Genomic DNA, 25,099 nt, shown 5'->3' with positions numbered 1-25,099 from the left:
ACCTCTTAATATATCCAAAATAATTTGCCTACCTTTAAAATGAAATAGGCGGGGAAATAGTTTAAAAACAGGGCAGGAAAACCAAAAAATAGCAAAGTGTTCCTTAAAGGAATCACTTGATATTTAAAAATAAAATTGTGCAAAGGCTATGGAAATCTTAAGTCCACAGTCATATGTATATATATATATATGTGTATATATATATATATATATATATGTGTGTGTATATATATATATATATATATGGCAACCTCATTTAAGATTTCACTAAGATTCTGCCAGCTGAAATTCACTGTTGATAAGAAAAATGAAAAGTGTTTGACTTTACTGGACCTTAACTTCATTGGAGCTTAGTATATCCATCTGATGTAATAAATTCACACTTTTCTATGTTAAATTCGTTCATACAATGGGAGCTTATAAAAAAGAATATAGACTAAAGAGTAAGTTGCATAATGAGATTTAATCTATGTAAAATATGTCCCAGAAGAAATGTCCTTTGCTTTGATCATATCCCTTGAAACAAGATCCCCTGCTGGAAACCACAATAAAATGAGAGCTTGGGAAAAAAACTCCTCTGGCAAGCAAGCTTGCTTTTTAAAACAAAAGTTCACCAAGCCCACCAAGCCCATGATCCTGGGGTGGGCTTAATTAATGTCAATGAAATCTCAAAGGTTCCCTGAGGCTTAAAGGGGAAATAAATCTCAATGGCTGCTCCATGCCTTCCTCTCTGAGATTCTCAGATTGGAGACACACACACAGATGTGCATGTGTGTGTATGCATTCACGTCATACACGCATACACACGCTGTAGGTGTCTATTTCATTATGAAATGCGCTTCGCAAACTTTATTTATTCCAGAGTAGGTTTATATATCATTTTATCATCATTTTCAACATGGCTCTAGAATGTCAACAGCTATGTTGTCATCTTACAATCAGACTGGTTTAGCATATTTCTCTAAGTGGACATGGTAACATTTCTGTCTTGCTTTTGGGTTTTGTCATTGACTCATGTTTATATGGAATCCATGGGGCTACCCTATCGAGCTCAGCTGAGAAGACATTTCTGAGTAGAATCTCTAGGTATTTTTCATTAAAATTTTACTCCCTGTTAAACAGTCCCTCACTGAATTGAAAAAGTTGGTGGTGGTTGTTGTTTCCACATGTGCACACTCCATTTCATTTTACTCAGAGTCAATGAGGTTCTGATGCTGATTACCAATTTTCTAGAAGAAATGAATAAATACAACAAATAAAATAAACAACATATAAATAAACAAAATGTTTAATTTTCTCTTATATTGGTTATGTGTGCAAAGACTTATCAGGAGCAGGTTCACAGATCACAGAAAACCATGTTATCCCTGAAAAATAAATGAGGAGGTTATAGCCCAGTTTTCATCAGTACCTAAATGCATGGTTAATGCTGATTCACTGGCTTGGAAGTTACAATTCCACCCTGTAAATTGCACATGTAACTTTTAATGCGAAACACACACACACACACACACACAAACACATACACATGCAGGTTTCTGAGCCATTAAGCTGCTGTACCGCCCAGGGAAACAATCATATTCACTCCTGATACACACACTGCAAAATGATTATTTTTATGAAAATTCTCTTCCAGTTGTTCTTCTCCTATCTTTCCAATTATGTCAGCCACATCATTTTGAGCCTCTGAGTCACTTTAAAAGTTTTGTTCTGCAGACTTCAATTTTCTAAAGATCTCAGAAATTTACAAGTGGTCTTAACAAATATGGTGTGACTGCCGCATGGTTTTGTGTTGCCTTTGTAGTTTCTAAGACACTCTAACATTATTTAATTAGCTAAAATTTCTCCTCTCTTGAGAAATGGAAACTCAATGAAATGTCAACAATGCTGTCAGTCTGCTTCAGGCTAAACTCATTACACAAAAACTAAAGGTAAAAATAGTCCGAGGCAGAATTCTTTGTCGCAATTTTGAGGCCCACACCTTATGCCAATGAAATCCATATGTGATTCTATAAAAATGCTAAACCGGGAAGAGTAGCTAATAAATTATCTCAACAGAAACAATAATTGATCAGCCCTTGCATAGAAATTTATCTAATTAGCCAAATAACATATCAAGTTCTGTTGGGGATTCTCTGAATACCACATTTATTCTTTGACGAGCCTTTACTTTTCAGCTCTGGTAAGGCTGAAAAATGCTCTGAGCTGCTCTTTACACCTAAAATGAATTTCTCCCCCAAGAAAGAAAGAAGAAATCATTATCTTTTTAAGCTGAGTACAGCCAAGAACGGAACAAAAATGCCTCAATTTATCTGAATTATCATGGAGGGCTGGGGATCCATGGACACATTCCTAAAGATAATACAAATTTGGCATTTTCTATTGTCTAAGGGTTTATAAAGGCTAAGTTTCTTGATTTATTTAAATAGGTGCCAGCAAAGAGCAAAGTACAAAAACAAGTGCTATATACTAAAGGTATGTGAATTACCTCCTTCCCAAGGATAATGCAAATTAGAAGTACGTAAAGCTTTGTCTGCACCTGGGATCTTTAATGAGGATAAAGAAAAATCAGACAGAGATTCTCCTGGGGAAAGAGAGGATCGTTATTTGAATAACCTGCAGTGAATTCTAATCAATGCGACGTGACTTTGAAAATGAATGTGGTCTTTCAACCCGCTGTACTTGAGCTGTAATATTAATCATAACTTCATGGTACAGTAAAGCTTATGACAAATGCTTGTTCAGTAGACTCAGAAAAAGACTGGCTTGGATGTGCCAAGGAAATATGGAACCATGGAAATACAAAGGCTCTTCTTTTTTCCTCCTTGCTAGCCCATTTATTGGCTAGTGTTTTCTGTTATCTTTCTTTAATTATCTCAAAAGAGGTTGATGCAAATTGCATGTCATAACTGTAATTGTTTTCTTTTTTTTTTTCTTCCAAAGGTGACATTTCGCATGTACCTATTTCCTGACACAGTTTTAGAGTGTTATTTAACATTAAATTATACCAGGAAGCTGGTGTGACAATCAGCTAAGGATGCATTAAACAGCACAGCAAACCTCTGCAACACAGGAGGAGGAGATTTTTAGCTCTGGCCCAGTAGAGCCTGCATTTTTTTACGAGTGCCTCCTGGACCTGAAGAAGGTTGAGCCTACACACACACACACAACAGATTTCCTGGAATGCTAGGTAGAAAAGTGCTGCTGGCTTAATTAATAATTTTCAAAAAAAAAATCAGCTCTCAAGTGTTTTCGACCTCCAAGAAAATGCAATTGGCTTTTGACAAGTTGACATTAAAAGGCTTACTCAGAGGAACATAACGTGTTAAAGCTAAACGCTCAAGAATCACATGAGGAAGGAAGACGACGACAAAATAAACAACTTAGAATAATTTAAATCATTTTTTGTCAGAACGTAATTCCAGGAAAATAAGGGGCCTGGCATATTTGCCCTGGTCTGACGGAAAGAGTGTTTACCAATCAGAGCCGCCATCTTGGTTATTGTGACGCTCTGATGTGAACGGCAAGGGCTGTGACTCAGCTCCACGGTCCAGCCTGTGCCATTAGTGCGTGACGAGGCAAGACAGAAGTTAGTCCTGCAAATGTGTGTGTTGACAGGAGAGCAGTTTCTGGGTTTCAGTTAAGAAGTAAAAGGGAATGGTAGGTGGTACAAATCTGAGGGCAGCCAAAGTGGACAGATGCTCCCCAAGCTGACTTTCATGTTGCTTTCCCAGGGTGCTAAGAAATTACATGCTGTAAGAGACAGTATTTTTATCCCCATTCTAGAGATGACAATCCAGGGTCTGAGGGATGTTGCATTACTTTCTCGACGAAATCAAAGTTTTAAGCGGCAGAGCCAAAAATGATATCTATACTTCTAATGTTAACACTTCATGCTTTTTCACAACAACGTTTTTGAGTTACAATTTACAGGCCACAAAATCCATTCATTTTAAGCACGCATGCAGTGATTGTTAGTAAATTTACTGAGTTGTGTTACCATCAGCATAATCCGGTTTTAGAATATATTCATCTCCTCGGTAAGATCCCTCATGCCCATTTACAGTTAATCTGTCCCTACCCTCAGCCCTAGGCTACTGTTAATTTATTTCCGTCTCTATAGGTTTGTCTTTTCTGGACATTTCACATAAATGGAATCATACAATATGAGGTCTTTTGTGTCTGGCTTCTTTCACTTAGCATAATGTTTGGAGGTTCATCTGTGTTGTTACCTCATGCTTTTTATAATGCATTTGTCTACTCTTCACTCTGCTCACTGCTTCTGCTCTATTTTGAGCTGTTTCTATTTTGATCTCACTTAGGATGAGAAGCAAAGAGAAGCAGTGTAGTACAGGAGAAAGAACTAACCCTGAGAGGAAGATCTGGATTTGGGGCCTATGACCAAGGCAATCTGATCTCTCAACTACCTCACCTGAAAATTCTGCCTACTCAGAAGACCAAATGAGATAAATCTGTAACAGTGCAGGTAAAACCATATAAAATGGTACTTTGTTATGACTATGTTTATTACAGCATGAGGTAAACGACTCGAGTTTTCAAGGTGCCATAACTTCTCTACACTCAAGGAATTCTGGATCTGGGGTGAGAACGGCTGATTAACATAATCTCAACAGTGATAAGGAAATCTAAGATCCTTCAGTTCAGGTCACGTCACCGTTTCCTGATTATAAAGCTGATCTAAACTCAAGTTTAAATGTGCCTGCCCCCAGGGGTAGGCTTGAATTTTTCAAAGCTTCTAAACTATTTCTAAATTCTATTCACCCATAGTGGTGGCCATCAGTCCCAAATTGTGGGAACCGTATGCAAATCATCCATGGGGTCGTTTAAAAATGCAGATTCCTGGATTTACTAGAATTGGAGCTTAAACTTTTTCATCTAAAGAAAAACTCTTGAAGACGATTCGTTTGTATCCTAACATTCCCGAACCAAACTTGAGTGAACACTGTTGCATGTGTTACCCAGAGCACGGTCAACATAACAATATTATACCACCCTAGAATCATCACAGATTCTTATTATGCGGAGGTTGCCGTTGGCCTCCAATATCCATTTTCCCTTCTCTCTTTCGATACGCTCATCCCAGAATTTTAACTGAGTACACGGTCGCCCAACCTTCCTTGCTACAAGGTGTGGGCATGTGACTCCTTTCTGGTCAATGATACATGAACAAAAGTGATGTATGCTATTTCTGGGTTATGTCCTTAAAAGAGAGGGATTTGGTTGCCATTTCTCTCTTCCTCTTTGTCACTAGCCAGTCTGTGGACAGCATAGTGGTGAGCCCTCTGTGACCACGTGGAAAAGGGCAACATTAGTGAATGGCGAAGTGGAAGGATAGAGGAATTCAGGTATCGAATAATCTCGCCCACTTCCTACAAACTCAGGCTCTTAAGCTAGAGAAAGAAACTGTCATTTTGTTTAAATCATTATTTTGTTTTTTTGCTAAACAACTAAACCAACGTCTACAGCTGCTAAAAGATATTGGATATTCAGAAAAGTCGGGCAAGTCGCTTTTTAATGTCTCAATTTCTAAGGCTGTTCCTTTTCTCAACACAGTCACTTCATGTAGTTTAAGATATGAGTCTCTCTGCTGTTCTGTGCAATAAGGTGTTCCATTTGAAGAGCCTGAAGTTGTGGTCAAAGGAACACTCCGACATGAAAGTGTATGGAGGAGGTGGCATAGAGAATCTAGTTTCTATGCTGAGGTTTACATTTGGTCCGACATTTTCAGGCTGGGTAATTTTGAGATCACCGGGAGAAATGGAGGCCAGGTGACCAGTCTTAATAATCTTTGGTTTCTCCTGCAAACTTGACACACAGTAAGCACTCAAAACTATCTGCTGATTTACCCTCAGCAAAAGACTCCAGTGCAGCATGAGTTGCTGATATAATGAAGTTCGTAGGGTTATGCATAGGGAATGCAAACTGACGCTGGGGCTATTTCTTTAAAAGGGAGACAGGTACAATACGAAGCAGGTGGAATTGGCAATTGTTGGGTTCCTTTCAGCTCTCACACTTCATGGCTCTCTCTCCCTTTCCTAAAATTTGTTGCTGATTCTCTACTACCTTAAGGATAAACTGGGCACACAAAGATTCCACACCCTCCCTAAATGCACCTCTCTTGGCTCTCTTCTCAGCTTTCTCTCTCTACACTTGCCCTCAATTCTCCCTGCGTTCTCCTGACCTTACATCCTACTCCACCTGTTCCCTCTGCTTGGGGACATATCTACCTATCAAATTCCCATCCACTCTGCATGAGTGAATGCCCTTCAGTGTTATGTGAATACACATATCCCCTGATGGCAGGGGAGGTAAACAGCTCTGACAGCTCCTGGACGTCATTCTAATAGATTTTGAATGATGATCTCTCACAGAAGAGACTCCATGCAGCACGACTCCAAGGCAGGAACCAGAGCATGGAAGACGCCTGCTGGAAGAAGGGGTCATCCCCTCATTCTGACCGCTAACGTCTGCTCTGGGTGGACTAGATCGGCTGATTCCCCAGCATAGTCCTTTCCTGAAGGCTGCTTCCATTTGGGAAGTCTTATGGGCACAGTCTCACCAAAATACCTTCTAAGTGCTTCTCATCATCACCACCTCATCTGGGAACCACTCATGCCTTCCCCATCATTACTCTCTTAGTCCAAGTCTCCATCAGCTCCCATGTGAACTTATCTGAACTACAGCAGCAACTTTCCCATGATTCCTCTTCTTCCACTGAAATCTCCCCACCCCAGTTAATTCTACACAAAAGAAGCACAGTGATTTAAAATCCACCAATGGCATCCCATTGCACTGATTATGAATCTAATAGCATCTCTACTGATGTAGCTTCTGCCAGTCTCTCTGACTTCATCTTGTACTATCCTGCCTGACCACTCTACTCAGCTACGCTGGCCTGGTCCTCAGCATCCCAAGCCCTCCTTGTTTCACAGCCCTTGTACTTGCAGTGTCTTCTTCTGGGAACACATCACCCTTTCACCCTTTCAGTGGGTCACTTCTCAGCCAAGGGGGCTCAACTCAAAAGTGAGCTTGTAGAGTGAACTTTCTTGGCCCCCTCTAGTTGGTGTTCCTCTCTCTCACCATATCAAACCATTTTCTTCAGATCTCTTCACATTATTCGAAGTTATTTTAATTGAGCACATCATTAGATATCATTAAATTGTTGTTAAATGAATGAGTTTAGCATCGTGATTAAAAACTCAACCGGGAGCCAGTCCTCCTGAGCAAGTCTTGGTCCTGACCTTTGACATCTGTGGGTCTGTGGGCCAATTACTTACGTGACAGTTTTCTTTGCTTCTCTGTCTACAAAATGAATATACTAATAGCACCTACTTTTAGGGTGAAGATCGGTAAATTGATACATACAATTAAAAATTTTTTTAATGTTTATTTTTGAGAGAGACAGAGACAGAATGAGAGTGGGTTAGGGGCAGAGAGAGAGGGAGACACAGAAGCAGAAGCAGGCTCCAGGCTCTGAGCTGTCAGCACAGAGCCTGACGCGGGGTTCGAACTCACAGAACGCGAGATCATGACCTGAGCTGAAGTCGGACGCTCGACCGACTGAGCCACCCAGGCGCCCCGATACACGCAATTCGAGAGGAACAGTGCTTATGTGGAACATCATATGCACTCAGAAAAGTCAGTTTACAACCTAAGGAATTACATTTAAATTTCTAACTAGGATTAAAGCAGAAAAGCATTATGGTAACTACATAGGTTTAACAAATGCTTAAGGTTTTAGGTGGAACCAGAACACTTAGTAATCATTTGATGCCAAATTTTTAGGGCCCTGAATTGTTGAGGCAAACTGTTTCAGGGTCTAAGTTTTTCTTTATCAATGCACTCATTTATCAATAAGATTTTACAGAATTATTATATGTAATGGTCTCTACTAGGTTATAAAATGGACGGATTGCCCATAAACTTGAGAACAGATGTAAACAAGCCTTTACGGTATGGGGAACATCAAAAGCTCTGTATTCAGAACTATGGGAGCACCGAGCAGGGAACATGGAGGAGGAAGAATCTACCTCAAGTCTTCTTGCGGGTGGGGATAGGTGGCCAGAAAAGGTCTGTGGTCCTTGCACGGCAAGCTCTAGCCTATTTTGTGAGCACCTGTGGACTCCCCATCGTGGGCTTGAACAGCATGTGGGGAACATGCAGTCACTTCTTGACTGCATAACCAGGAAAGAATGCAGAGTCATTTGCTCTACCCAGCAGCATGTGAATAAATATGCCACACATATGTATTTACACAAATGCAGAATTATAGGCTTGCTCCAGAGGGGGGAAGGAGAAGAGTGTTGAAACCTGATGGCATATCAAGCATTTCCTGAGGGATGTTGTCTGTCAGTCTGTTTGTGCTGGCTGATTGAAAATCACATGTGGCTTTCAGATGTAGAAAAGGAAAAGTATTTGCATACAAAAATGGGAACATTTTTAGCAAAGTGCTTGACAAAAGCCACTTGAGCAATTATACAATATTTCTGGGCAAATCCTTGGGCACAAGTTTCTGGAAAAGCTTCTGAAGGCCGTCTTCTTGGTTTTCCCCTTTCTTCTCTGGCCCGGGTTCTCCTTCAGGTAGGGGGTTTGTTCTCACTGAGACCTTCAACACCCACCATCCCTGCCCTCCCCACCCCAATTCTTTATTGCAGGGAGATGATAAAGGTGTGAACCTTTATTTTCACTGTTTTCCCTTCAATCAGTATCAAATCTTACTACAGGCAAGGTGAATAGGAACCAAAATTCTGATAAGGCTCATGCCATGAATAAAAAGGTCTGAAGTTGACATTTTAAATGGGGGAGGGGGGAGGTCTATGAAAAGGGCACTAAAGAAGTATAAGGTGACAAGTGTAAGGTGATCTGTCCTAATCCAAAAAAAGTAAATAAAGCTTCAGAATACGAAATGATATAGCACTTTAGCTGAGACCTATAGATAGGAAAGCTGGCTACTCACTAATTGTTTTACCTTAGCGAAAGAGCCTGCTGGGACTTCTCAATATCCATCTTGTCCTTTTCCTAGACACATGGCCAGATTACATTTCCCAGTCTCCTTTGCACTATGTGTGGTCACACGATTAGATCCTGGCCAATGATCACCTCTACCCTCATCCATGGCCAAACTAAATTAGAATGTCACATGAGATAAAAGGGAAGTTTTCATGGATTAGGCAGCAGAAATGTTGAGGTGGCTATATGCTAGTTTACTCTTATACACTTGAACAAGATTCCTAAACTTTGTTTTAGTTTCATAGGTAGAGGGGGGCTAACATACTTCCCTTATGTGGTTGTTACCAGGATCCTCAGGGGGTGCCTTTCTTTTTTAATTCCTCCAGTTCCTTTCCTTTTTTTTTTTTTTTTATGTGCTTATATTTTTCCTCATCACAGCAAAAAAAAAAGTTTCTAGTTCTCATTTCTCTGATGTCCACTCTGCTCGCCAGTTCGATAAAAATTGTAGGAAAAGGAAAGCAACCTAAGAAATGAGTCATTGCTAGGAAGGAGTGACAAAGTGCTGTATGTCCTTAATTCAGTGTAAGAGATAGGCTGGGGCTCTGTGGGGCTGGGGTCTGAGCAGAAGCATATTAAACAAAAACACAAAGCTCACTCTAAACTTTGAAGGTGAATATGGACTGTAACTCATTTTCTCAAAGGGAATGATGACATAGGCATCTTACACATCTTTCTCAGAGTTTCTGAGAAATGCTTTCTAGACAACAGACGCTCAGGATATCTCATATCTCATGATAACTACTGAAACCCTCTTCCAAGTTCTCAGCTACTTGGTTCCCTTTCCATCTAAGTCATCATTGCCTTCTTTCCTCCCCTCCACTGCTACCTCCTTGCTGGAGGAAAGGGATGGCATGTCTGGCCCAACCCACTGGCCAAATACCTTGCCATGAGCCTGAGGTCCTGTCTCCTACTTCATGCAGGAAGGTATACCTGGGAGGTGTGGATTTAATTTCCTCCAACAGCTTATCTTGTAAATCAGCCTCATGGAACATTTTTGGAAATTCTCCGTGCTATTATATGATTTGATCTAATGACTCATATGACCTGAGAAAAGAAAAATCAGAATGGGGCCATTCATGTATTTATTCTGACAATAAGCACTCATGAAGAGGTCTCTACAGTCAAGGCAAAGCTAAGAACTCATTCCAGGGCATGGAAGGATGAATGGGGCTGGCCTGAGAGGCCTGGATGAACAGTGTTAATCCTTGACCTCTCTGAAGGGGTGGGCAGGGCTGGCCAGATGGGAAGAAACAGTACACTCCAGATATGCTCTGATTTAATTCACACAGGGGGAAGCCTCTCTTGTTAATAACAGCTATTACTTCTGGCTTCCCATGGTACCTGAAACAGCTACATCTCTAATACATAAGGTTAAGACACTATGAAAATACTACTACTTTTATCTGTGAGAGGAAAAGGAAATAACAATTGGTATTACTTCAGACTAACCTTCAGGCATATTTATTCAGTCACTGGGGGATGGGGACTCTAGGTGATTAACCTTAGGTGAAAGGGGATGAGCGAACAATATGGGGTCCCAATGGAGTAGGCAGCCAGAAGCAACCCAACGTCCTGTGATCTTTCATTCTGCTGGACTTGTGGTTGTTAAGAATTGTGAAGGGTCTGAGATTCTACCCTACTTGCAAGCTGTCATGAGACTCATGATTCCTGACTGAGAGACGAACGACTTTATTACTTATGGAAGAGCAGACAGCTTAAGTGTTATGTTGCACTGCTACCCCTTGTCCCCAGGTCCCATGGGGCAATGAGCAGGCAGTGGGTCTGAGTTACATCTGCAGAACCCTGAGCTTAGAAAATTCGAATCTTCTCACATGGGTTGTGAGGAAACCTGTCCAAATTTGGCCATGGAGGAAGATATTATCTTTATTATACTGGACAGCAAACAAATGTGTCTTCTTCTCTGCAGAGAGAAACCAGTTCTACTCTGTAGGGGTGTTCACCCTAGACACATTCTTAAAAAGATTGTTGAGAACAAAAGGTGGGCGGTGTCTCTGCTCACCAGATGTGTAGAATTATGGGAATTCTCTTCCAACAATGTGGCTGTGTGAACAGGAAGCAAGGCATATTGGGAGGAGGTGAATCTCCTGGGGTCCAGATCCGGCTCCACCTTTATTATCTAGCAGCTTTCAGGAAGTTGCTTAAACTCTCTGGAGTTCAGTTTCCTCATCTGTGAAATAGGGAGGATATTACTTATCATATGGAGATTCTATACAAAATGAATAAGACAGTCTAAAATGATAACTGTGATAATATATGTCTATTACACAGGTAATATGTAACATGATATCCCAAATTTCACAATATAATGATATATATTCTTTTATTTTGCACTTCTTATTAACATAGGTCATATTTCTGTTGTGGCTAACAAATCTAGTTAGCTTTGAGTTGATATTTACCTTTGTTTATACTGAGAACCATAAATAGCCCTGGATAAGAAGACAGGGTACCTTGGTTCCAAGTCTACCACAAACCGGCCGTGTAGCCTTAACAAGTCATTGAAACTAATTAGTCAAAGAAGGAGATTGGACAGGAATTCAGAGATAGCAAAAAGATTGTCTCAGGGCCAGCCCTGAGCAATGGGTAGTGAATGCCTGGAGAGCTGGGTTAATAAACATTTTGAGCCCATATCTAGGCTGAGCAGGAAAGTATGCCCATGGTGAGCTAGTCATGTCTTCAGGGTGAAGACCTGAGTGGGGCTGGGGTGCAAAGAGCTGAAAGAGGTAGAAATGTGGTAGGACCATTGTCATTGCTTTGCATATAACAGGTGCTAAGTTAATGCCTGTTTGTTCATTAATTGATGAATTGGGTAAGGTGGTTTCTGGAATTCTGAGTCAAGGATGAAAAATGTGGAGGACCTGAATTGATGGGCAGGGGAGGGGGATGACGAAGAACCACTTTATGATTTCACTTTGGAATGAGGGGAGACCTACTTTTAGTTAGGCCACGACCTCTAAGCCAGGTTAAGTACTTCTGGAAATCCCCATCTGTTATCAGGCTGTATGTGGAGCCCAGGCGGCCTTTTTTTCAAATGACCTGGTGTGTTGTTGCTGCCTTTGGTTTCTCCTGGGCTCCAAATTACTGCTATGAAGCAGCTGCTCTAACACTTTAATGGCCACAATTAAACAGTCCCAGAGGCTGACCTTTAGACATGGCAGTGGTTAATTGAGCCAAGTGCCCTGGGGTCTGCCATCTTTGGCAAAGCCTTGCAAAAGTCCAGGGTGGCTTGATCTTTTGTTTGGTTTCCCCACACATGTTCTAAGAGGAAATCTTACTTCCAGTCATACTAGTAGAAATGGCAAAAACCTGGGGATGAGACAAGACTGATGAAGGAATTCCAATGTCTTTATAAGAAAAATATCTTGTAAGTGGTACGTCTGAGGTCTCTAAAATTGTCTGGATTTATTACATCCTTTAACAGGTAGAGCCAAGCTTTGATGGGAAAAGGCAGAGAATTAGTGACTAAAACTTACAGTTTTCATCTGTTGTTCAATTAGCATTCAATTAACATTAAATGACCAGTAAATAGCAGGGAATGCTTCAGATATGGGGAGACAGCCTCAGAAAATAAGCTAAAAGGTAAGTTCATAAGAGCAGAGACTGGGGTGCCTGACTGGCTTAGTTGGTAGAGTGTATGATTCTTGATCTAAGGGTTGTTAGTTCAAGCCCCATGTGGGTGTAGAGTGTACTTAAAAAAAAAAAAGCAGAGACTGCTTTTGTTTGGTTCATGACATCTCCCAAATGCCTAGAATGCTGTCTGTACATAATAGATGTTCATTTAATAATTTTTGAATAAATGAGTGGACAAAACCTCTGCTCTCGTTGAGCTCACAATCTAGTAAGTACACAAAGGTGTTAATCATTCGTGATGAGTCTATAAAGGAAAGAAATGTTGTGATATGGAAAGAAGGAAAGAAATGGAAAAAAAAAGAAATGGGTCGGGGAGGTGATAAGTAGTTTGGTTAGAGAGATTCAGGAGGGTCTCACACACAAAGAGAAGCTATCTATGAGAAGACTGTAGGGGTGGAGAGGAGATTTCCAAGCAGACAATGGCAACAGGCAAAGGCCCCAGGGAGGGAAATGCTGGAGGGTTGAAGAAACAGAGGGGAGAATGTGAGGAGAGGCTCATAGTGAGGTGGAGAGTAGTAAAAGGTCAAGTCTGAGTGGTATGCAGGAGCCCAGGTATAGAGTCTCCTAACCATTTAGAGAAATATTGGTTATACTCAATGTTTAATTTTCCTAGGGCTGCCAACAAATTACCATACTGGATGTTAAAAAAAACCAGAAATCTATTCTCTCACAGTTCTAGAGGCTAAAAGTCTGAAATCAAGGCATTGACAGGGTTAATTCCTTCTGGAAGCTCTGAAGGAAAATCCATTCCATGCCTCTCTTCTAGTTCCTGGTGGCTTTTGGTAATCCTTGGTGTTCCTTGGTTTGTACGTACATTACTCTCATCTCTGCCTCTGTTTTCACAAAATACTTTCTGTGTATCTTCTCTTTTCCTTACGTCGTCTCTTCTTCTAGGACACTCATCATTGGATTTGTGGCCCATTCGGATAATCTAGGGAAATCTCATCTCAAGATCCTTAACTTAGTTACATTTGCAAAGAGTTTTCTTCTGAATAAGTTCAAAATCACAGGTTCCCAGTGGACATATTCAGTGGAGGGGCACCATTCAATTCATTATACTTTATTTGCAATGAAAAGCCATTGGAGAATGTCATGCAGAGGAGTGACAAAAGATTTACGCTTTTTTGGATAAGGAGTGGACTAGAGAAGCGCAAAGCTGGAAGATCTTAGCAGCGAAAGATGGTGTTTGGAGATTATCTCATCCATGTAGAAGCAGGAGTAGATAGAAAATCCGAGTTAGGACTCGGGCCAGGGTATTAGTGTCAAGGCAATGTCACAGTAGTTTCTGGGTTGAAATGGAGGCAGTGGCATCCAGGTAGCATCTCAGTCCCAAGTACAAACTCACATAGATGTCAGGTCTTTGGCTGGAAATCAGCCAGGCATTTTCCTTTTTTATACTCTTCATTGCCCCACTCTTGGCCCCTGCAGGCCTCCTTTTCCTTTGGGCAAGGTCTCAACAAACACTCAAAATTTTCTGCTTTCATGTCCTTATAATTAAGGTTCTGCTCCTTCCTAAATAGAACTCACATAAATCTCAATGCCCCACTACAAAAGGCCCTGAAACTCTTGTTTCTTTGCATCATGTTGCCTTGTAGGGTCTCTATATGCGCTGCCTGTCTGTTACGAGTTGAGACTGCTATAGGCAGAAAAAGAGACCCCGCCTCCCATTTTTTTCTAACCGAAAATTGGATCTTGGCCAGGAGTTCTTCCTTTCCCTCTATGGAAACATTTCTAATAGCATGCATAGATAACTTCCTCTGGAAGGGGTGGGGTGGGAAAACCCAAAAGCAATAGTATGGACCAACACTTGCCCTCCACAATTTACAAGACTTTCACAAAGGCATGGAAGCAAACGTAGGATTTATGACCGGGAACTAAATGTGAAATTGAAATATTTTCTTTTGGAAGTCTAAAGTGCAAAAAGTGTTAGCGTAAGGCTATTGAGAATTCTATTTGTTATTCTACCTGTCTCACTAATGAAAGAAAAATCAACTTTTTGAGGTGTAGCAAGAGTTTGAGTGCTCTGGAGATATATAGACCTTTCCTAAAAATGCAAGTTTCCCTACTTGCAGATTCTCTATATTGTGCAGGGATCCTCAAATGATGGGTGTTCCTGTTTTAAGTCTTTTTCTGTTGTAAGTGACAGAAAAAGCTAACTCAAATTTCCCTAGCCAAATAGGAAATTTAATGGGTGACGTAACTGTAAAGCTGAAATAGTCCAAGACCCCAGGCGCTTAAACACTGTGTCTGGAATCCAATTTCTTTCTGTTAGTTTCACTCTATGCTGACATCAGACTTAGAAAGCTCTCACCTCATGGTGGCAACAAGGATTCCAGACCTCTGACTTCACAGTCAACATTGTCATTGCTTCTGATTAATTCATTCTTGATCCATTACCTCTGTCTAGTGGAAGACAGTGCTGATTGGCTAGGTTTGAGTCACATGACCTCCCCTGGACCTGTACGGTAGTCAGCATCATAGAAATGGAATAGTCTTAGTGGAGGAAGGAGTGAATTCTCAGAAGGAAATCAGGGTGATGTTACAAGAAAAAAGGAAATGAACAAGGTGAAGTAAAATAACAACCACAGCAGCCAGCAAATATCCCTTCACTAGCCATGTGACCTGGGGCAAATTGTTTCGTCCTTGTTCCTGTTTTCTTATCTTTAAAGTGGGGATAATGATGTAAGTACTTTCTTCATAGAATAATAATTGAGAAGATTGAGTTGGTACATGTGACACACATAAAACAGTGCCTGGTCGCATCTGGTTTAGCCTTATTATTTATTTATTTCCTTATAATGGGAACATTGTCCCTGCTGAGTTTCATGAAGACAGAAGTCAAGCTACTTTACTGAGCAGGTCTGAGCCAAATAAAAAATGGTGAATTCATGCCCAAGCAAACAGAACTAGAGAACAAGCAGACATCTCAAAAGGGAGATACAACATATCCTGAGTCCTCTCACTTATCACCACTTGCACTGCTGCCCCATTGTCCAAAGCACACAATCACTCAGTGGACTTGAGGCATCCCCTTCTCCAACTTCTTGGCCCTGCTCTTGACCTTTCACAGTCCAATCCTCACACTACTGCCCAAGCAATCTTTCTGAGGCATAAATCTCTAGCTTAGTGTCTTTTGGTATTTCCCCAACAGAGACCAGAATAAATGAACTCCTAATTTGTTTGGTCGTGTCCTTTTCTACCTCTACAATACTGCTTCTCTTCACTGTGCCATGGTACTTGATTTTTCAGCCTTCTGGTCTTTCTTCTGCGTCTTACACATGCAAGCTCATCCCCATCTTTTTTTCAGAATTATCTCCCCTTAGATCTGCAAGTGATTTCTTTCTTATCACCATTATGACCTCATTTTAGCTGCCAGTTCTACCAAGATACCTTTTCTGATTAAGCCAGACAAAGTACTTTTCCTTCCCTACCTCAGTAATTTTCTATATTATTTTGTCTCTACTATATCTTTTAATCCTTGCATTTGTTTTGTTTTGTTTATTTTTTGATTCCCTCTTTTAGAAGCAAATTTTTGAAGTAGTCATGAGATGGTGAAGAATTACCTAGGACAGAGATATAGAGAATGAGCCTAGGGTTTGTGTCTTCTTTTCTCCTGGGGACATTTGCTCATACCTGAGAAGTCAGCTGAGAGTTTGAGAAGGTGAACAAAAACTCTGCCAGTCAGTGAGCCATAGGAACAGAGAGAAGCTTCTTGCTTTGTGTCAGGGCCCTAAAAACTAAACAATGGAAGTAAGTGTGAAGTGGAAGAGACAACAGTTCAGCTTTAAGTCACTTCCATTACTGAGATTGAATTGAGGAAATTTCTTGTGCCTGCAAGTGCTCTGCAAACAAAATGTAAATCCAATCATGAAAGATGATATCATCTTAGGGCTCAAATTATTTCTACAAACAATTTTGTGGATGTAATTGCTATCATCAATAAACACTAACTGGGGACATTAAGAGACATGATAACAGGAATGAAAACGAATAAAGAAAAACAGACAACAGGAAAAGATTCAGGAGAGCTCTGGATACTCAAGCATCAGACACAAAGTTTAAAGTAACTTTTACTATGTTCAAAGAAATAAGACAAGGTTAAAAATTTCAGCAGAGAATGGGAAAATATTTTTTATAAAAAGTAACATGGACATGCTAGAACTCAAAAGTAAAGAATTCAATAGATGGATTTAACAGCAGATTCAGCTAGAAGGAGAATTAGCGGACTGGAAAACATAGCAGAAGGAAATGAAAGGGAAAAAAATGAATGGAAAATACAATAACTAAGGTAAGAGCCACAGAGGATTCATTGAGTAGATGTAACATTGCAGTCAAAGTCTCTGAAAGACAGGAAAGGTAATGGGCCCTCAATTCTTACCTCAATTACTGGGTTTCTCTGCTTTCAGGTTGGTTCCTACTTCCATCTATAATACTGCTGGTGTACAGTTTTTAAAACAATACCCTAGTACTTAAGAACATGGCATTAGTTTTATATAGTTTTAATTAATTAATTAATTTATTTATTTATATTTTTTGAAAGCGAGAGAGTGTGAGCAAGTGGGGGAGGGGCAGAGAAAGAAGGAGGGAGAGAATCTTAAGCAGGCTCAATGGCTCAATCTCACAAACAGTGAAATCATCACCTAAGCCAAAATCAACAGTCGGATGCTTAACCGACTGAGCTAACCCAGATGCCCCTGGTTTTATATTTTGTCTTCATCACTAATTAATTGAATGACTTTGGTCAGGTTGTTTAATCTCTTTGTGCTTCAGTTTACTCTTCTGTAAATGGTAACAATTACATCTAACTCCCTGGATTATTGTAAAAATTGTATGTCCATATTTATCCATTTATATAGCTACCTACATATCTATTTAGATCTAAATATCTAAATAGATACATATAGATATATAGTATTTGGCTTAATATAACTGCTTAATAAATTATAGCAGTCTGCTGTTACTCATGTTTAAACAACTGCTTTTATTCAATTTACACACCATGACAAGCTCTTTTACACACAGGGTCTTCATATATATATTTTTTTTCTTTTCCTAGAATGTGTTTTATTACTTCATCTCTGCTTTCAAATTTTATGTTAATCAAGGTTATTTTCTCTAAACTTTTCTTTATATCAGTGATTCTCAATCTTATCTGCAATCAGGATAACCTATGGAATTTTATAGAAATACAAATGTCAGGGTTCTACCTAGAAATTCTGATTTAGAATGTCTGGATATTTACTTTTTACACACACACACAAAAATTCCCCAGATGTATCTGAATAATCTCCAGAATTAAGAAGCTCTGCTGTGCTCTCCACAGTTTCTTCACATGGTCTCATCCATGTTTGTTTTCCTCGAACATCAGCAGACACCCAGGTTATGTTTATAGCCTTGGTTTTTCTCCATGATCTTTCCCCTGTGCATTTAAGTGCCAGACCTATATGTACAGCTGCAACTACTTGGATGCTCAAAGAATGCCCACACTTTATATACCATCACCCCTCCATCTAATCTCCTTTCCTATATTCCCAGTGTTGGTAAGGGGCACCATAATCCACCCAGTAAGTTAACAGCTCAGACTTGAATGTTATTCACAAGGTAATAAAATTTATATGCAACAATGACCTCAAAGAAAATCACCCATAATCCCAACTGTTACATGCTTTGATCACACTGCTATATGCATTTTTTTTAATTGAGGAATTAGAGTGTGTCTATGTTCTCTTTCTAAAATAAGTCAATTCATTGCTTTTGAAAATGCCAGATTGCTAGGGCAAGTACATATAAAATGTATATGTGACAAATGAGCCACTAAAATTAATTTGAAAGTGATGGATTATACAATAACCGATGTTGGAGTGAATGGCTAAGCATTTGGAAAAAAAAATCATTCCCCAGTTACATTCTATACTGTAATATATTTCAGAGAAATTAAATAGATAAAGTAGACAAAAATTCTAAAAATTAAATACAGTTGTTCTGAGCTGGAAGAAATTTTAAAATGATACTCACTCTAGGAACTTTTAGGTAAATAACTGAGAGATTTGACCACATAAGAATTAAAACAAAAAGGTTTTGCTTTGACAAAAATCACTCAATATTAAAACAACAAACTGGTGAACACTCAACATTATGCCTATGCTCTTTAAGGTTAAAAATAGTTCATATAAGAAACATGTATACCACAATAGAAAAATGTAAGGAGTTGAATGTGCTGATACATAAAACTAATCAAATAAGTGAAATTTTTCTTAATGTTTATTTATTTTTGAGAGATAGAGAGACAGAGTGTGTGAGCAGGGAAGGGGCAGAGAGAGAGGGAGACACAGAATCCGAAGCAGGCTCCAGACCCTGAGCTGTCAGCACAGAGTCCTATGCAGGCTCAAACCCATGAGCAGTGAGATCATGACGTGAGCAGAAGTTGATGCTTAATTGACTGAGACACCCAGACGCCCCTCAAATAAGTGAAAATTTAAAAACAAAATATAGCGTTTACTAACCACATTAGCAAAGATGGAAAACAGGACAATAATCTGTGTATGAGCAAATATTCACTGTAATTTGATGGACATGCAAATGGGTACAACCTCTCTCAAGGACAGTTTGGTGTTACGCATCAAATTTAAAACACACCAATATGTGATCATGTGATTCTACTTACAAAAATTCAACTAGGGGTGCCTGGGTGACTCAGTCGGTTAAGCGTCCGACTTTGGCTCAGGTCATGATCTCACGGTTCAACTAGAAGTAAATGGCTAAGTGAACAAAAATATAGGCACAAGAATATTTATCAAACTTAGTTTTTCATATCAAAAATAGGAATAAATGTGCTTTGATAAAGAATTGGCACAATATGTTTCAATTAAATAATATGTAAACAGTAATAATAATGTCATAGACATGGAAAAATATATATCATAGAAGAAAGAAGCCAATATAGGGAGCTTGATTCCTGTTTAGAAAATGAGTATGGTACACTCTATAATGTTCCCAGTGATTTCCTTTATGTAGTGGTGTTATGTGAAGGTTTTATTGAATTCTATTACTTGCCTAGGTTTTCTGTGTTTAGTCCAATGAGCATGTATTATCTTATTATTAGAAAATACAATGAATCTATTTATCAGAAAAATAAAGGGGAGGGTGGGTGAATCTTGGAAGCTGGATCTTCTTATTTTTGTTATAATGTTGGCAGTGGTAGGTAAAAGTTTAGAACAATTGTTCTATCAGACTGCCCTAACCATATGAGGTTAGATAAGATGTAAAGATAAAAATATAGCTAGGTTTCAAAGATCCATTTATTTTTTGTGCTTGCTTTCTGGAACAAAAGCAAAGCACGTGGAAGGTGAGTTGATATATATATATCAATCGTATAATATGTGATAGGTATTGTGTTATGTATTGGCCATGCCTAAATAGTCGTTTAGTGATTGGATTATGGTCACATTCAGGAAATGGTCATTGTCTGCTACCCAAGCAGGAGGAATTAAATCATTGGGCATATTCTCCTGCAATCCAGAAATGGTTTTCAGTAACTACCAACCGGAGTCAAAAGAGAATCTCTGCATTAGATTTTTGAAAGGATTGTTATTGCGCTTATCTAAATATGGCATATGTTTTAATTGGCAATTAATGCACTGTGGGGCAGGAGGATGACATCTGGGAACATGGGCAGGTGGAATGCCTGAGAAAACCATTGTTCTTTTAATCTGGACCCCAGGAATTACACAAGGTGTGTGTCAATTTCCTTAGGAGAACCTGAGTCCTTTAGTTGTGTTTTAATCTAACCTGTTCACTTGACACATTTATTCTAATTGGTATTACTCTGCAAGTTGCTAAAAAAATATGAAAATACTAGTGATTGCCTCATTAATATTCAGGGACCTCCTGTGAGGGAGGTAAAACTCAACAGCTGGCTTCTTCCCACCTAGACTCACAAGAGAATTGTCTCAGTATGCCTCACAAGTTATTCAGAGTTGTAAAGAAGACCCAAATACAAAATTAGAATAATGCTTTCTTACCTCAGTCGGATCACTCACAGCAGATTGTGTAGAGCTAGGTAAAAATTTGACGACCGACGAAAATAGTTTTTGACTGAAACTGGCCTTCTCTTATGACCCACCCCAACAATTGTGGATTTATTTTGGGCAGTGGCTACGCCAGCCTTTGAACAATAGGAGCCATCAAATCAAGACGCTTTGACCTGAAACCAAAGTAAAAATGCCTTCGAATCTTGTCCCCAAATCTGTAAGTTGAGGGTGATGATAATACATACTTCACACGGCTGTAGCAAGGACCAGATGAAACAGATGATCGGGAATTGTAAATCAAACTAAAAATTTGATTTCATCTTCTCCAACAACATTGGCAACATTTTGCAAGACTAGGCCAACACAAGACTCTTAAGACTCTATGGAGACAAGTACTCTCAAACAGCACTGCTGGGACTAGAAGTTGGTATAAAATTTTCAAAGGCATTTTGGCAGTGTATTTCTGAAGCACACTTTCTTCAATCCAACATTTCACTTCTTAGAATCTGTACTACAGAAATCCTATGTGATTAGGTAAGATGTATAGTATGTTTATTGCAGCGTTTTTTTTTTTGAAGTGAAAAATTTGAGGCCATTTAAACACCCATCACGAAGAAAATGGCTACATGTAATAGAGTAAAACCAAGATATGGCATTCTGTGTAGACCTTAGGAAAAAAACCTGTGTATATCTATATATCTATATAGAAATATCTGTATATCTATATATATCTAAATATCTATATACAGATACGTAGATATAGATACAGATAAAGATATACAAGGTTGTCTGTGTTATATGGAAGGTTGTTCAGGATGTATCATCGAAAGAAAAAGGCTAGTTACAAAACAGCACCTAGAGGATGACACCATTTCTGTTGAGAGAGAGAAAGAGAGAGAAAGGAAGGAAAGAAAGAAGGGAGAGAGGGAGGAAGCATCTGTGCATATAGCTTGGAATGCATGCCATGATATTACCAGTAACAGCTTGTGGACTGGAATTGGGACAGGGCTTTCAACATTTATTATATATAATCCTCTAATTAAAAAAAAAAATTTAATGTTTATTATTTTTGAGAGAGAGAGAGACAGAGACCAAACAGGGAAGGGGCAGAGAGAGAGGGAGGCACAGAATCGGAAGCAGGCTCCAGGATCTGAGCTTTCAGCACAGAGCCTGATGCGGGGCTCGAACTCACAGACCACGAGATCATGACCTGAGCCGTAGTCGGCCACCCAACTGACTGAGCCACCCAGGCTCCCCTCTAATTGTTTTTTTTTTTTAAGGAACAGTTACTATCTTGGAAATAAAGGCATAAAAGAAAAATAAGATACTTATGTGAAAACACTAGTCCTTCAATATTCATTTCTAATTTACTTACCCCGCTCTCACCACTTCTTTTGAAAACTTTATTTCCTCCCTCCTTCCCTCTCTCTCTCCCTCTCTTCTCCTCTCTCATAGTTCATTTTTTTTTTTTTTCACATGAGGTCAGAGCCAGATTATATTTTGGTGCTTTTTCAATTCTTTCAGGTCCCTGTTTGCCTACTGAGAAAAGTCCTGGTGCTTAATAAGGCATTCAAGGCCATCCCCACTTTAGATGATTAAGGTATAGGAAAGATTTCAGAGAAGTGATGAATAAAGATAAGAAAATCGTACCACTGTTTGTAGGTATTCCGCTAACTACGCAGTGTGCCATCCTTTTATATTCCTGGTTATCTTACCATTGAGGCAACCTGGTAAAACTCCATGCAACCTATGACGGTGCCTGACTGAATTTCACATCCTCCCCTCCCAAGGCCCTTACTCTTAGGCCATAAGCTATGTAAGGAGTTACCCTCCATATCACTTTGTCTCATTCATTCCACTAGTATAGCCCATGTAATAAATTATTATTAAAATATTCTATAGTTGCCTCATTCAAATCTAGGCATTTTATACTTGTTATCTGAGTGAATACACCAAAGTTAAGCTCTGTCCGATTCACATACCATTGTGATTCATGACTATCTAGAATGGCGGCAACACATTAGGACCATGAACCCGTGCCAGACTGTGCTGTGGAGTCTGGGTGGATATTAGTGAATAAGATACCTGCTCTTTTGTGATATTGTAATCCGATGTGCTTTTCTCTTCCTTTTGGCAACCACATCCTGACTTTCCTTAGGAGGACAAGGACCTACTTTCAGACTACATGTTTAGATAAATCTTTCTTCCATAACTGGATCTGGAAGGCAGTAGGCATTGAAGTGGTCTTGGCCAACTGGGGGCATCATATTCCCCTAATTGTGGTGATAGTCAAAGATGGGCATGGGATTCAAACGAGGAAAATCAGTGTTAAACTTGGGATTTATAATGGATAGGCAAGAAGAGTCTTTTTGCCTTTTCACTGGGTTTGAACTTTGGGGATATTTAAGTCTAGAGCTCTCGGTGAGCCATGGTGTGAAATCTGAGCATAAAGCCAACATGAAGGAGAGAGGGGTGGCAAGATGGAGACAGCCTGAACTCTGTGGTAACTGTATGAGCCTCTGGACCAAGCCCTATACCGGAACCCACTTATGCCTCAGGGGTTTTCCATTAACAATTCAATAATTTCCTTATTTGCTTAAGCAAGGTTGTAGTTTTGTGAATGTATAATTTGAATCCCAGAATTCTAATACCTTAGATTGTGAAAAGTGGTAGATTGTGCCATTACTTTAAGCATCTGGCAAGGAATTAAAACTAGCTGTAATTTTTAAAAATTCACAAAAACCCAAGGAGGTTGCCGCAAATAAAGAAATCTTGGAAGACTTTTGTCTTTTAATTGAAAGACCTTTTTAAAAAACATGTAAATATTTTATTGTTTCCCGTATACAGAAGATACATCATATGTCTTCCAATGAAGACAGGCTCAGACATGTCCTTATGATCCAGTCAAAGAAACATCTCTTGCTTCTTACTGTGACCATAATAGCTTTCAGTATAAACAGGTAATGATTGTACATTGCCCTGATATTCTTTATTCCAACGTCACTAGTAAGGTGGTCCCACAAACAGGACTAAAAATTAGGGATCTGTCCAGTTTGTAGCATTGGGGGGTGTTGCTTTTTCTGACCACAGAAAAGAATGCATCACTCACTTATCTTGGAGGTTTGTTTCTACTTTACATGTGGCCCATGTTTAATACCTTCATCGAAGTAATCACCATCATTAGAATCAATAGGAGATCATATTCACTTAAGGTGTTGAATGCTATCATTGTCTTTTTAGAACTTATGCCTTATGCTTAAAAACGATAATATATATTGAGGATAATTTCAGTAAGCTGCACTAATGTAGATGGGCTAATTTCTTTAGAAGAGCGTAGTTAAAAGATACATCATATTAATAAAGAAAGATTTAACTGTGTTCAACCTTTGTGATTATGATTTATGTGGTGATTTTCAAAATCAAAGAGACAAGACAATTTAAGAGGGAGGACAATTGTATTACCATCCTCTAAGGAGAGACGATTTTGAAAAGTACTTGGAAAAAGGGATGGAAACTAATAAGAGTATATCCTAATAATCTAGGTATAAGTTGACTGGGGATCAATCCAGTGTACCCACCAAATATTTAGGTGGTACCCAAAGCCACAATCTGTTTAAATTATTTGACAAAAATATCAATCCAAAATAGGTGCCCACTTAGAAGTCTGTAGTAAATAATGTCATGGTCATTTCTGTACATTTCACAGAATGTCACTATCTTGAAAATCGCTCTTTGTTATTGTTGCTTCTCTAATTTCAAATTTGGAAAAGCTGAGCCGGCGGCATCATATTAATATATTTACAGGATGAACTATGTAGATGGGGTGCAATTTTTGCAGATTGTAGAATCGGAGAACACTGACGCACCAGGAGGAAACCCTGATATTTGAAACCCTGGTCAGGAAACTATTTAAAAAATATATTTCCTGATTGTTTTCTCATTAAAAGTGCTGAAGTTCTTTTATTAGAAGTATTTTAACATATTGTGTCGAGCACATATGTGTGTAGAGTTCTGAAAACAAATCTTTAAAAGGAGGTGAGGTCACAGACCATTTGAGGGATATATGTGTGCATGTTCTATTTGTCAGCCACTTTACTGGCTATTTTGCCATTTTGTTCTCACAGTGAGGTAGGTATTAATGCCCCCCGTCCTAAAAAGTTGAGGCTACAGAAGACAAAATGCTTGCCCAATGGCCCTTAGATGGTAAGAGAATCAGGAACCAAAAAGAGTCTGTCTAAAAGAAAGCTCGCTTTCTAAATCTTTTTTCTTATATTTCTAATATTCCTGCCTTTCTATTTTCTGATCTTCTGCCGTGTTACAACGTGCACTTCTAGGTTCTTGTTGACAATAGGCCTGCTTCCTCCTATTCTTCTGGTTCCTCCACGTCC

General features: G+C 39.2%; 1 long non-coding RNA gene across 1 annotated transcript in view; it reads right to left on the bottom strand.

Annotated features, from left to right (window-relative positions):
- The window catches only part of LOC123585779, a 45,624-nt gene that overhangs the window by 12,301 nt on the left and 8,224 nt on the right, over positions 1-25,099 (bottom strand). The window contains exons 2-3 of the long non-coding RNA XR_006706422.1: positions 11,051-11,218; positions 9,961-10,074 (exon numbers count right to left, since the gene is read on the bottom strand). This is a non-coding gene — a long non-coding RNA (uncharacterized LOC123585779). The remainder of the gene's footprint in view (positions 1-9,960; positions 10,075-11,050; positions 11,219-25,099) is intronic.

Source organism: Leopardus geoffroyi, chromosome C3, assembly GCF_018350155.1.
Source record: "Leopardus geoffroyi isolate Oge1 chromosome C3, O.geoffroyi_Oge1_pat1.0, whole genome shotgun sequence".
Classification (NCBI taxonomy): Eukaryota; Metazoa; Chordata; class Mammalia; order Carnivora; family Felidae; genus Leopardus; species Leopardus geoffroyi.
Note: the sequence above shows the minus strand (reverse complement) of the source record. Positions and strands in the feature narration are given on the sequence as shown.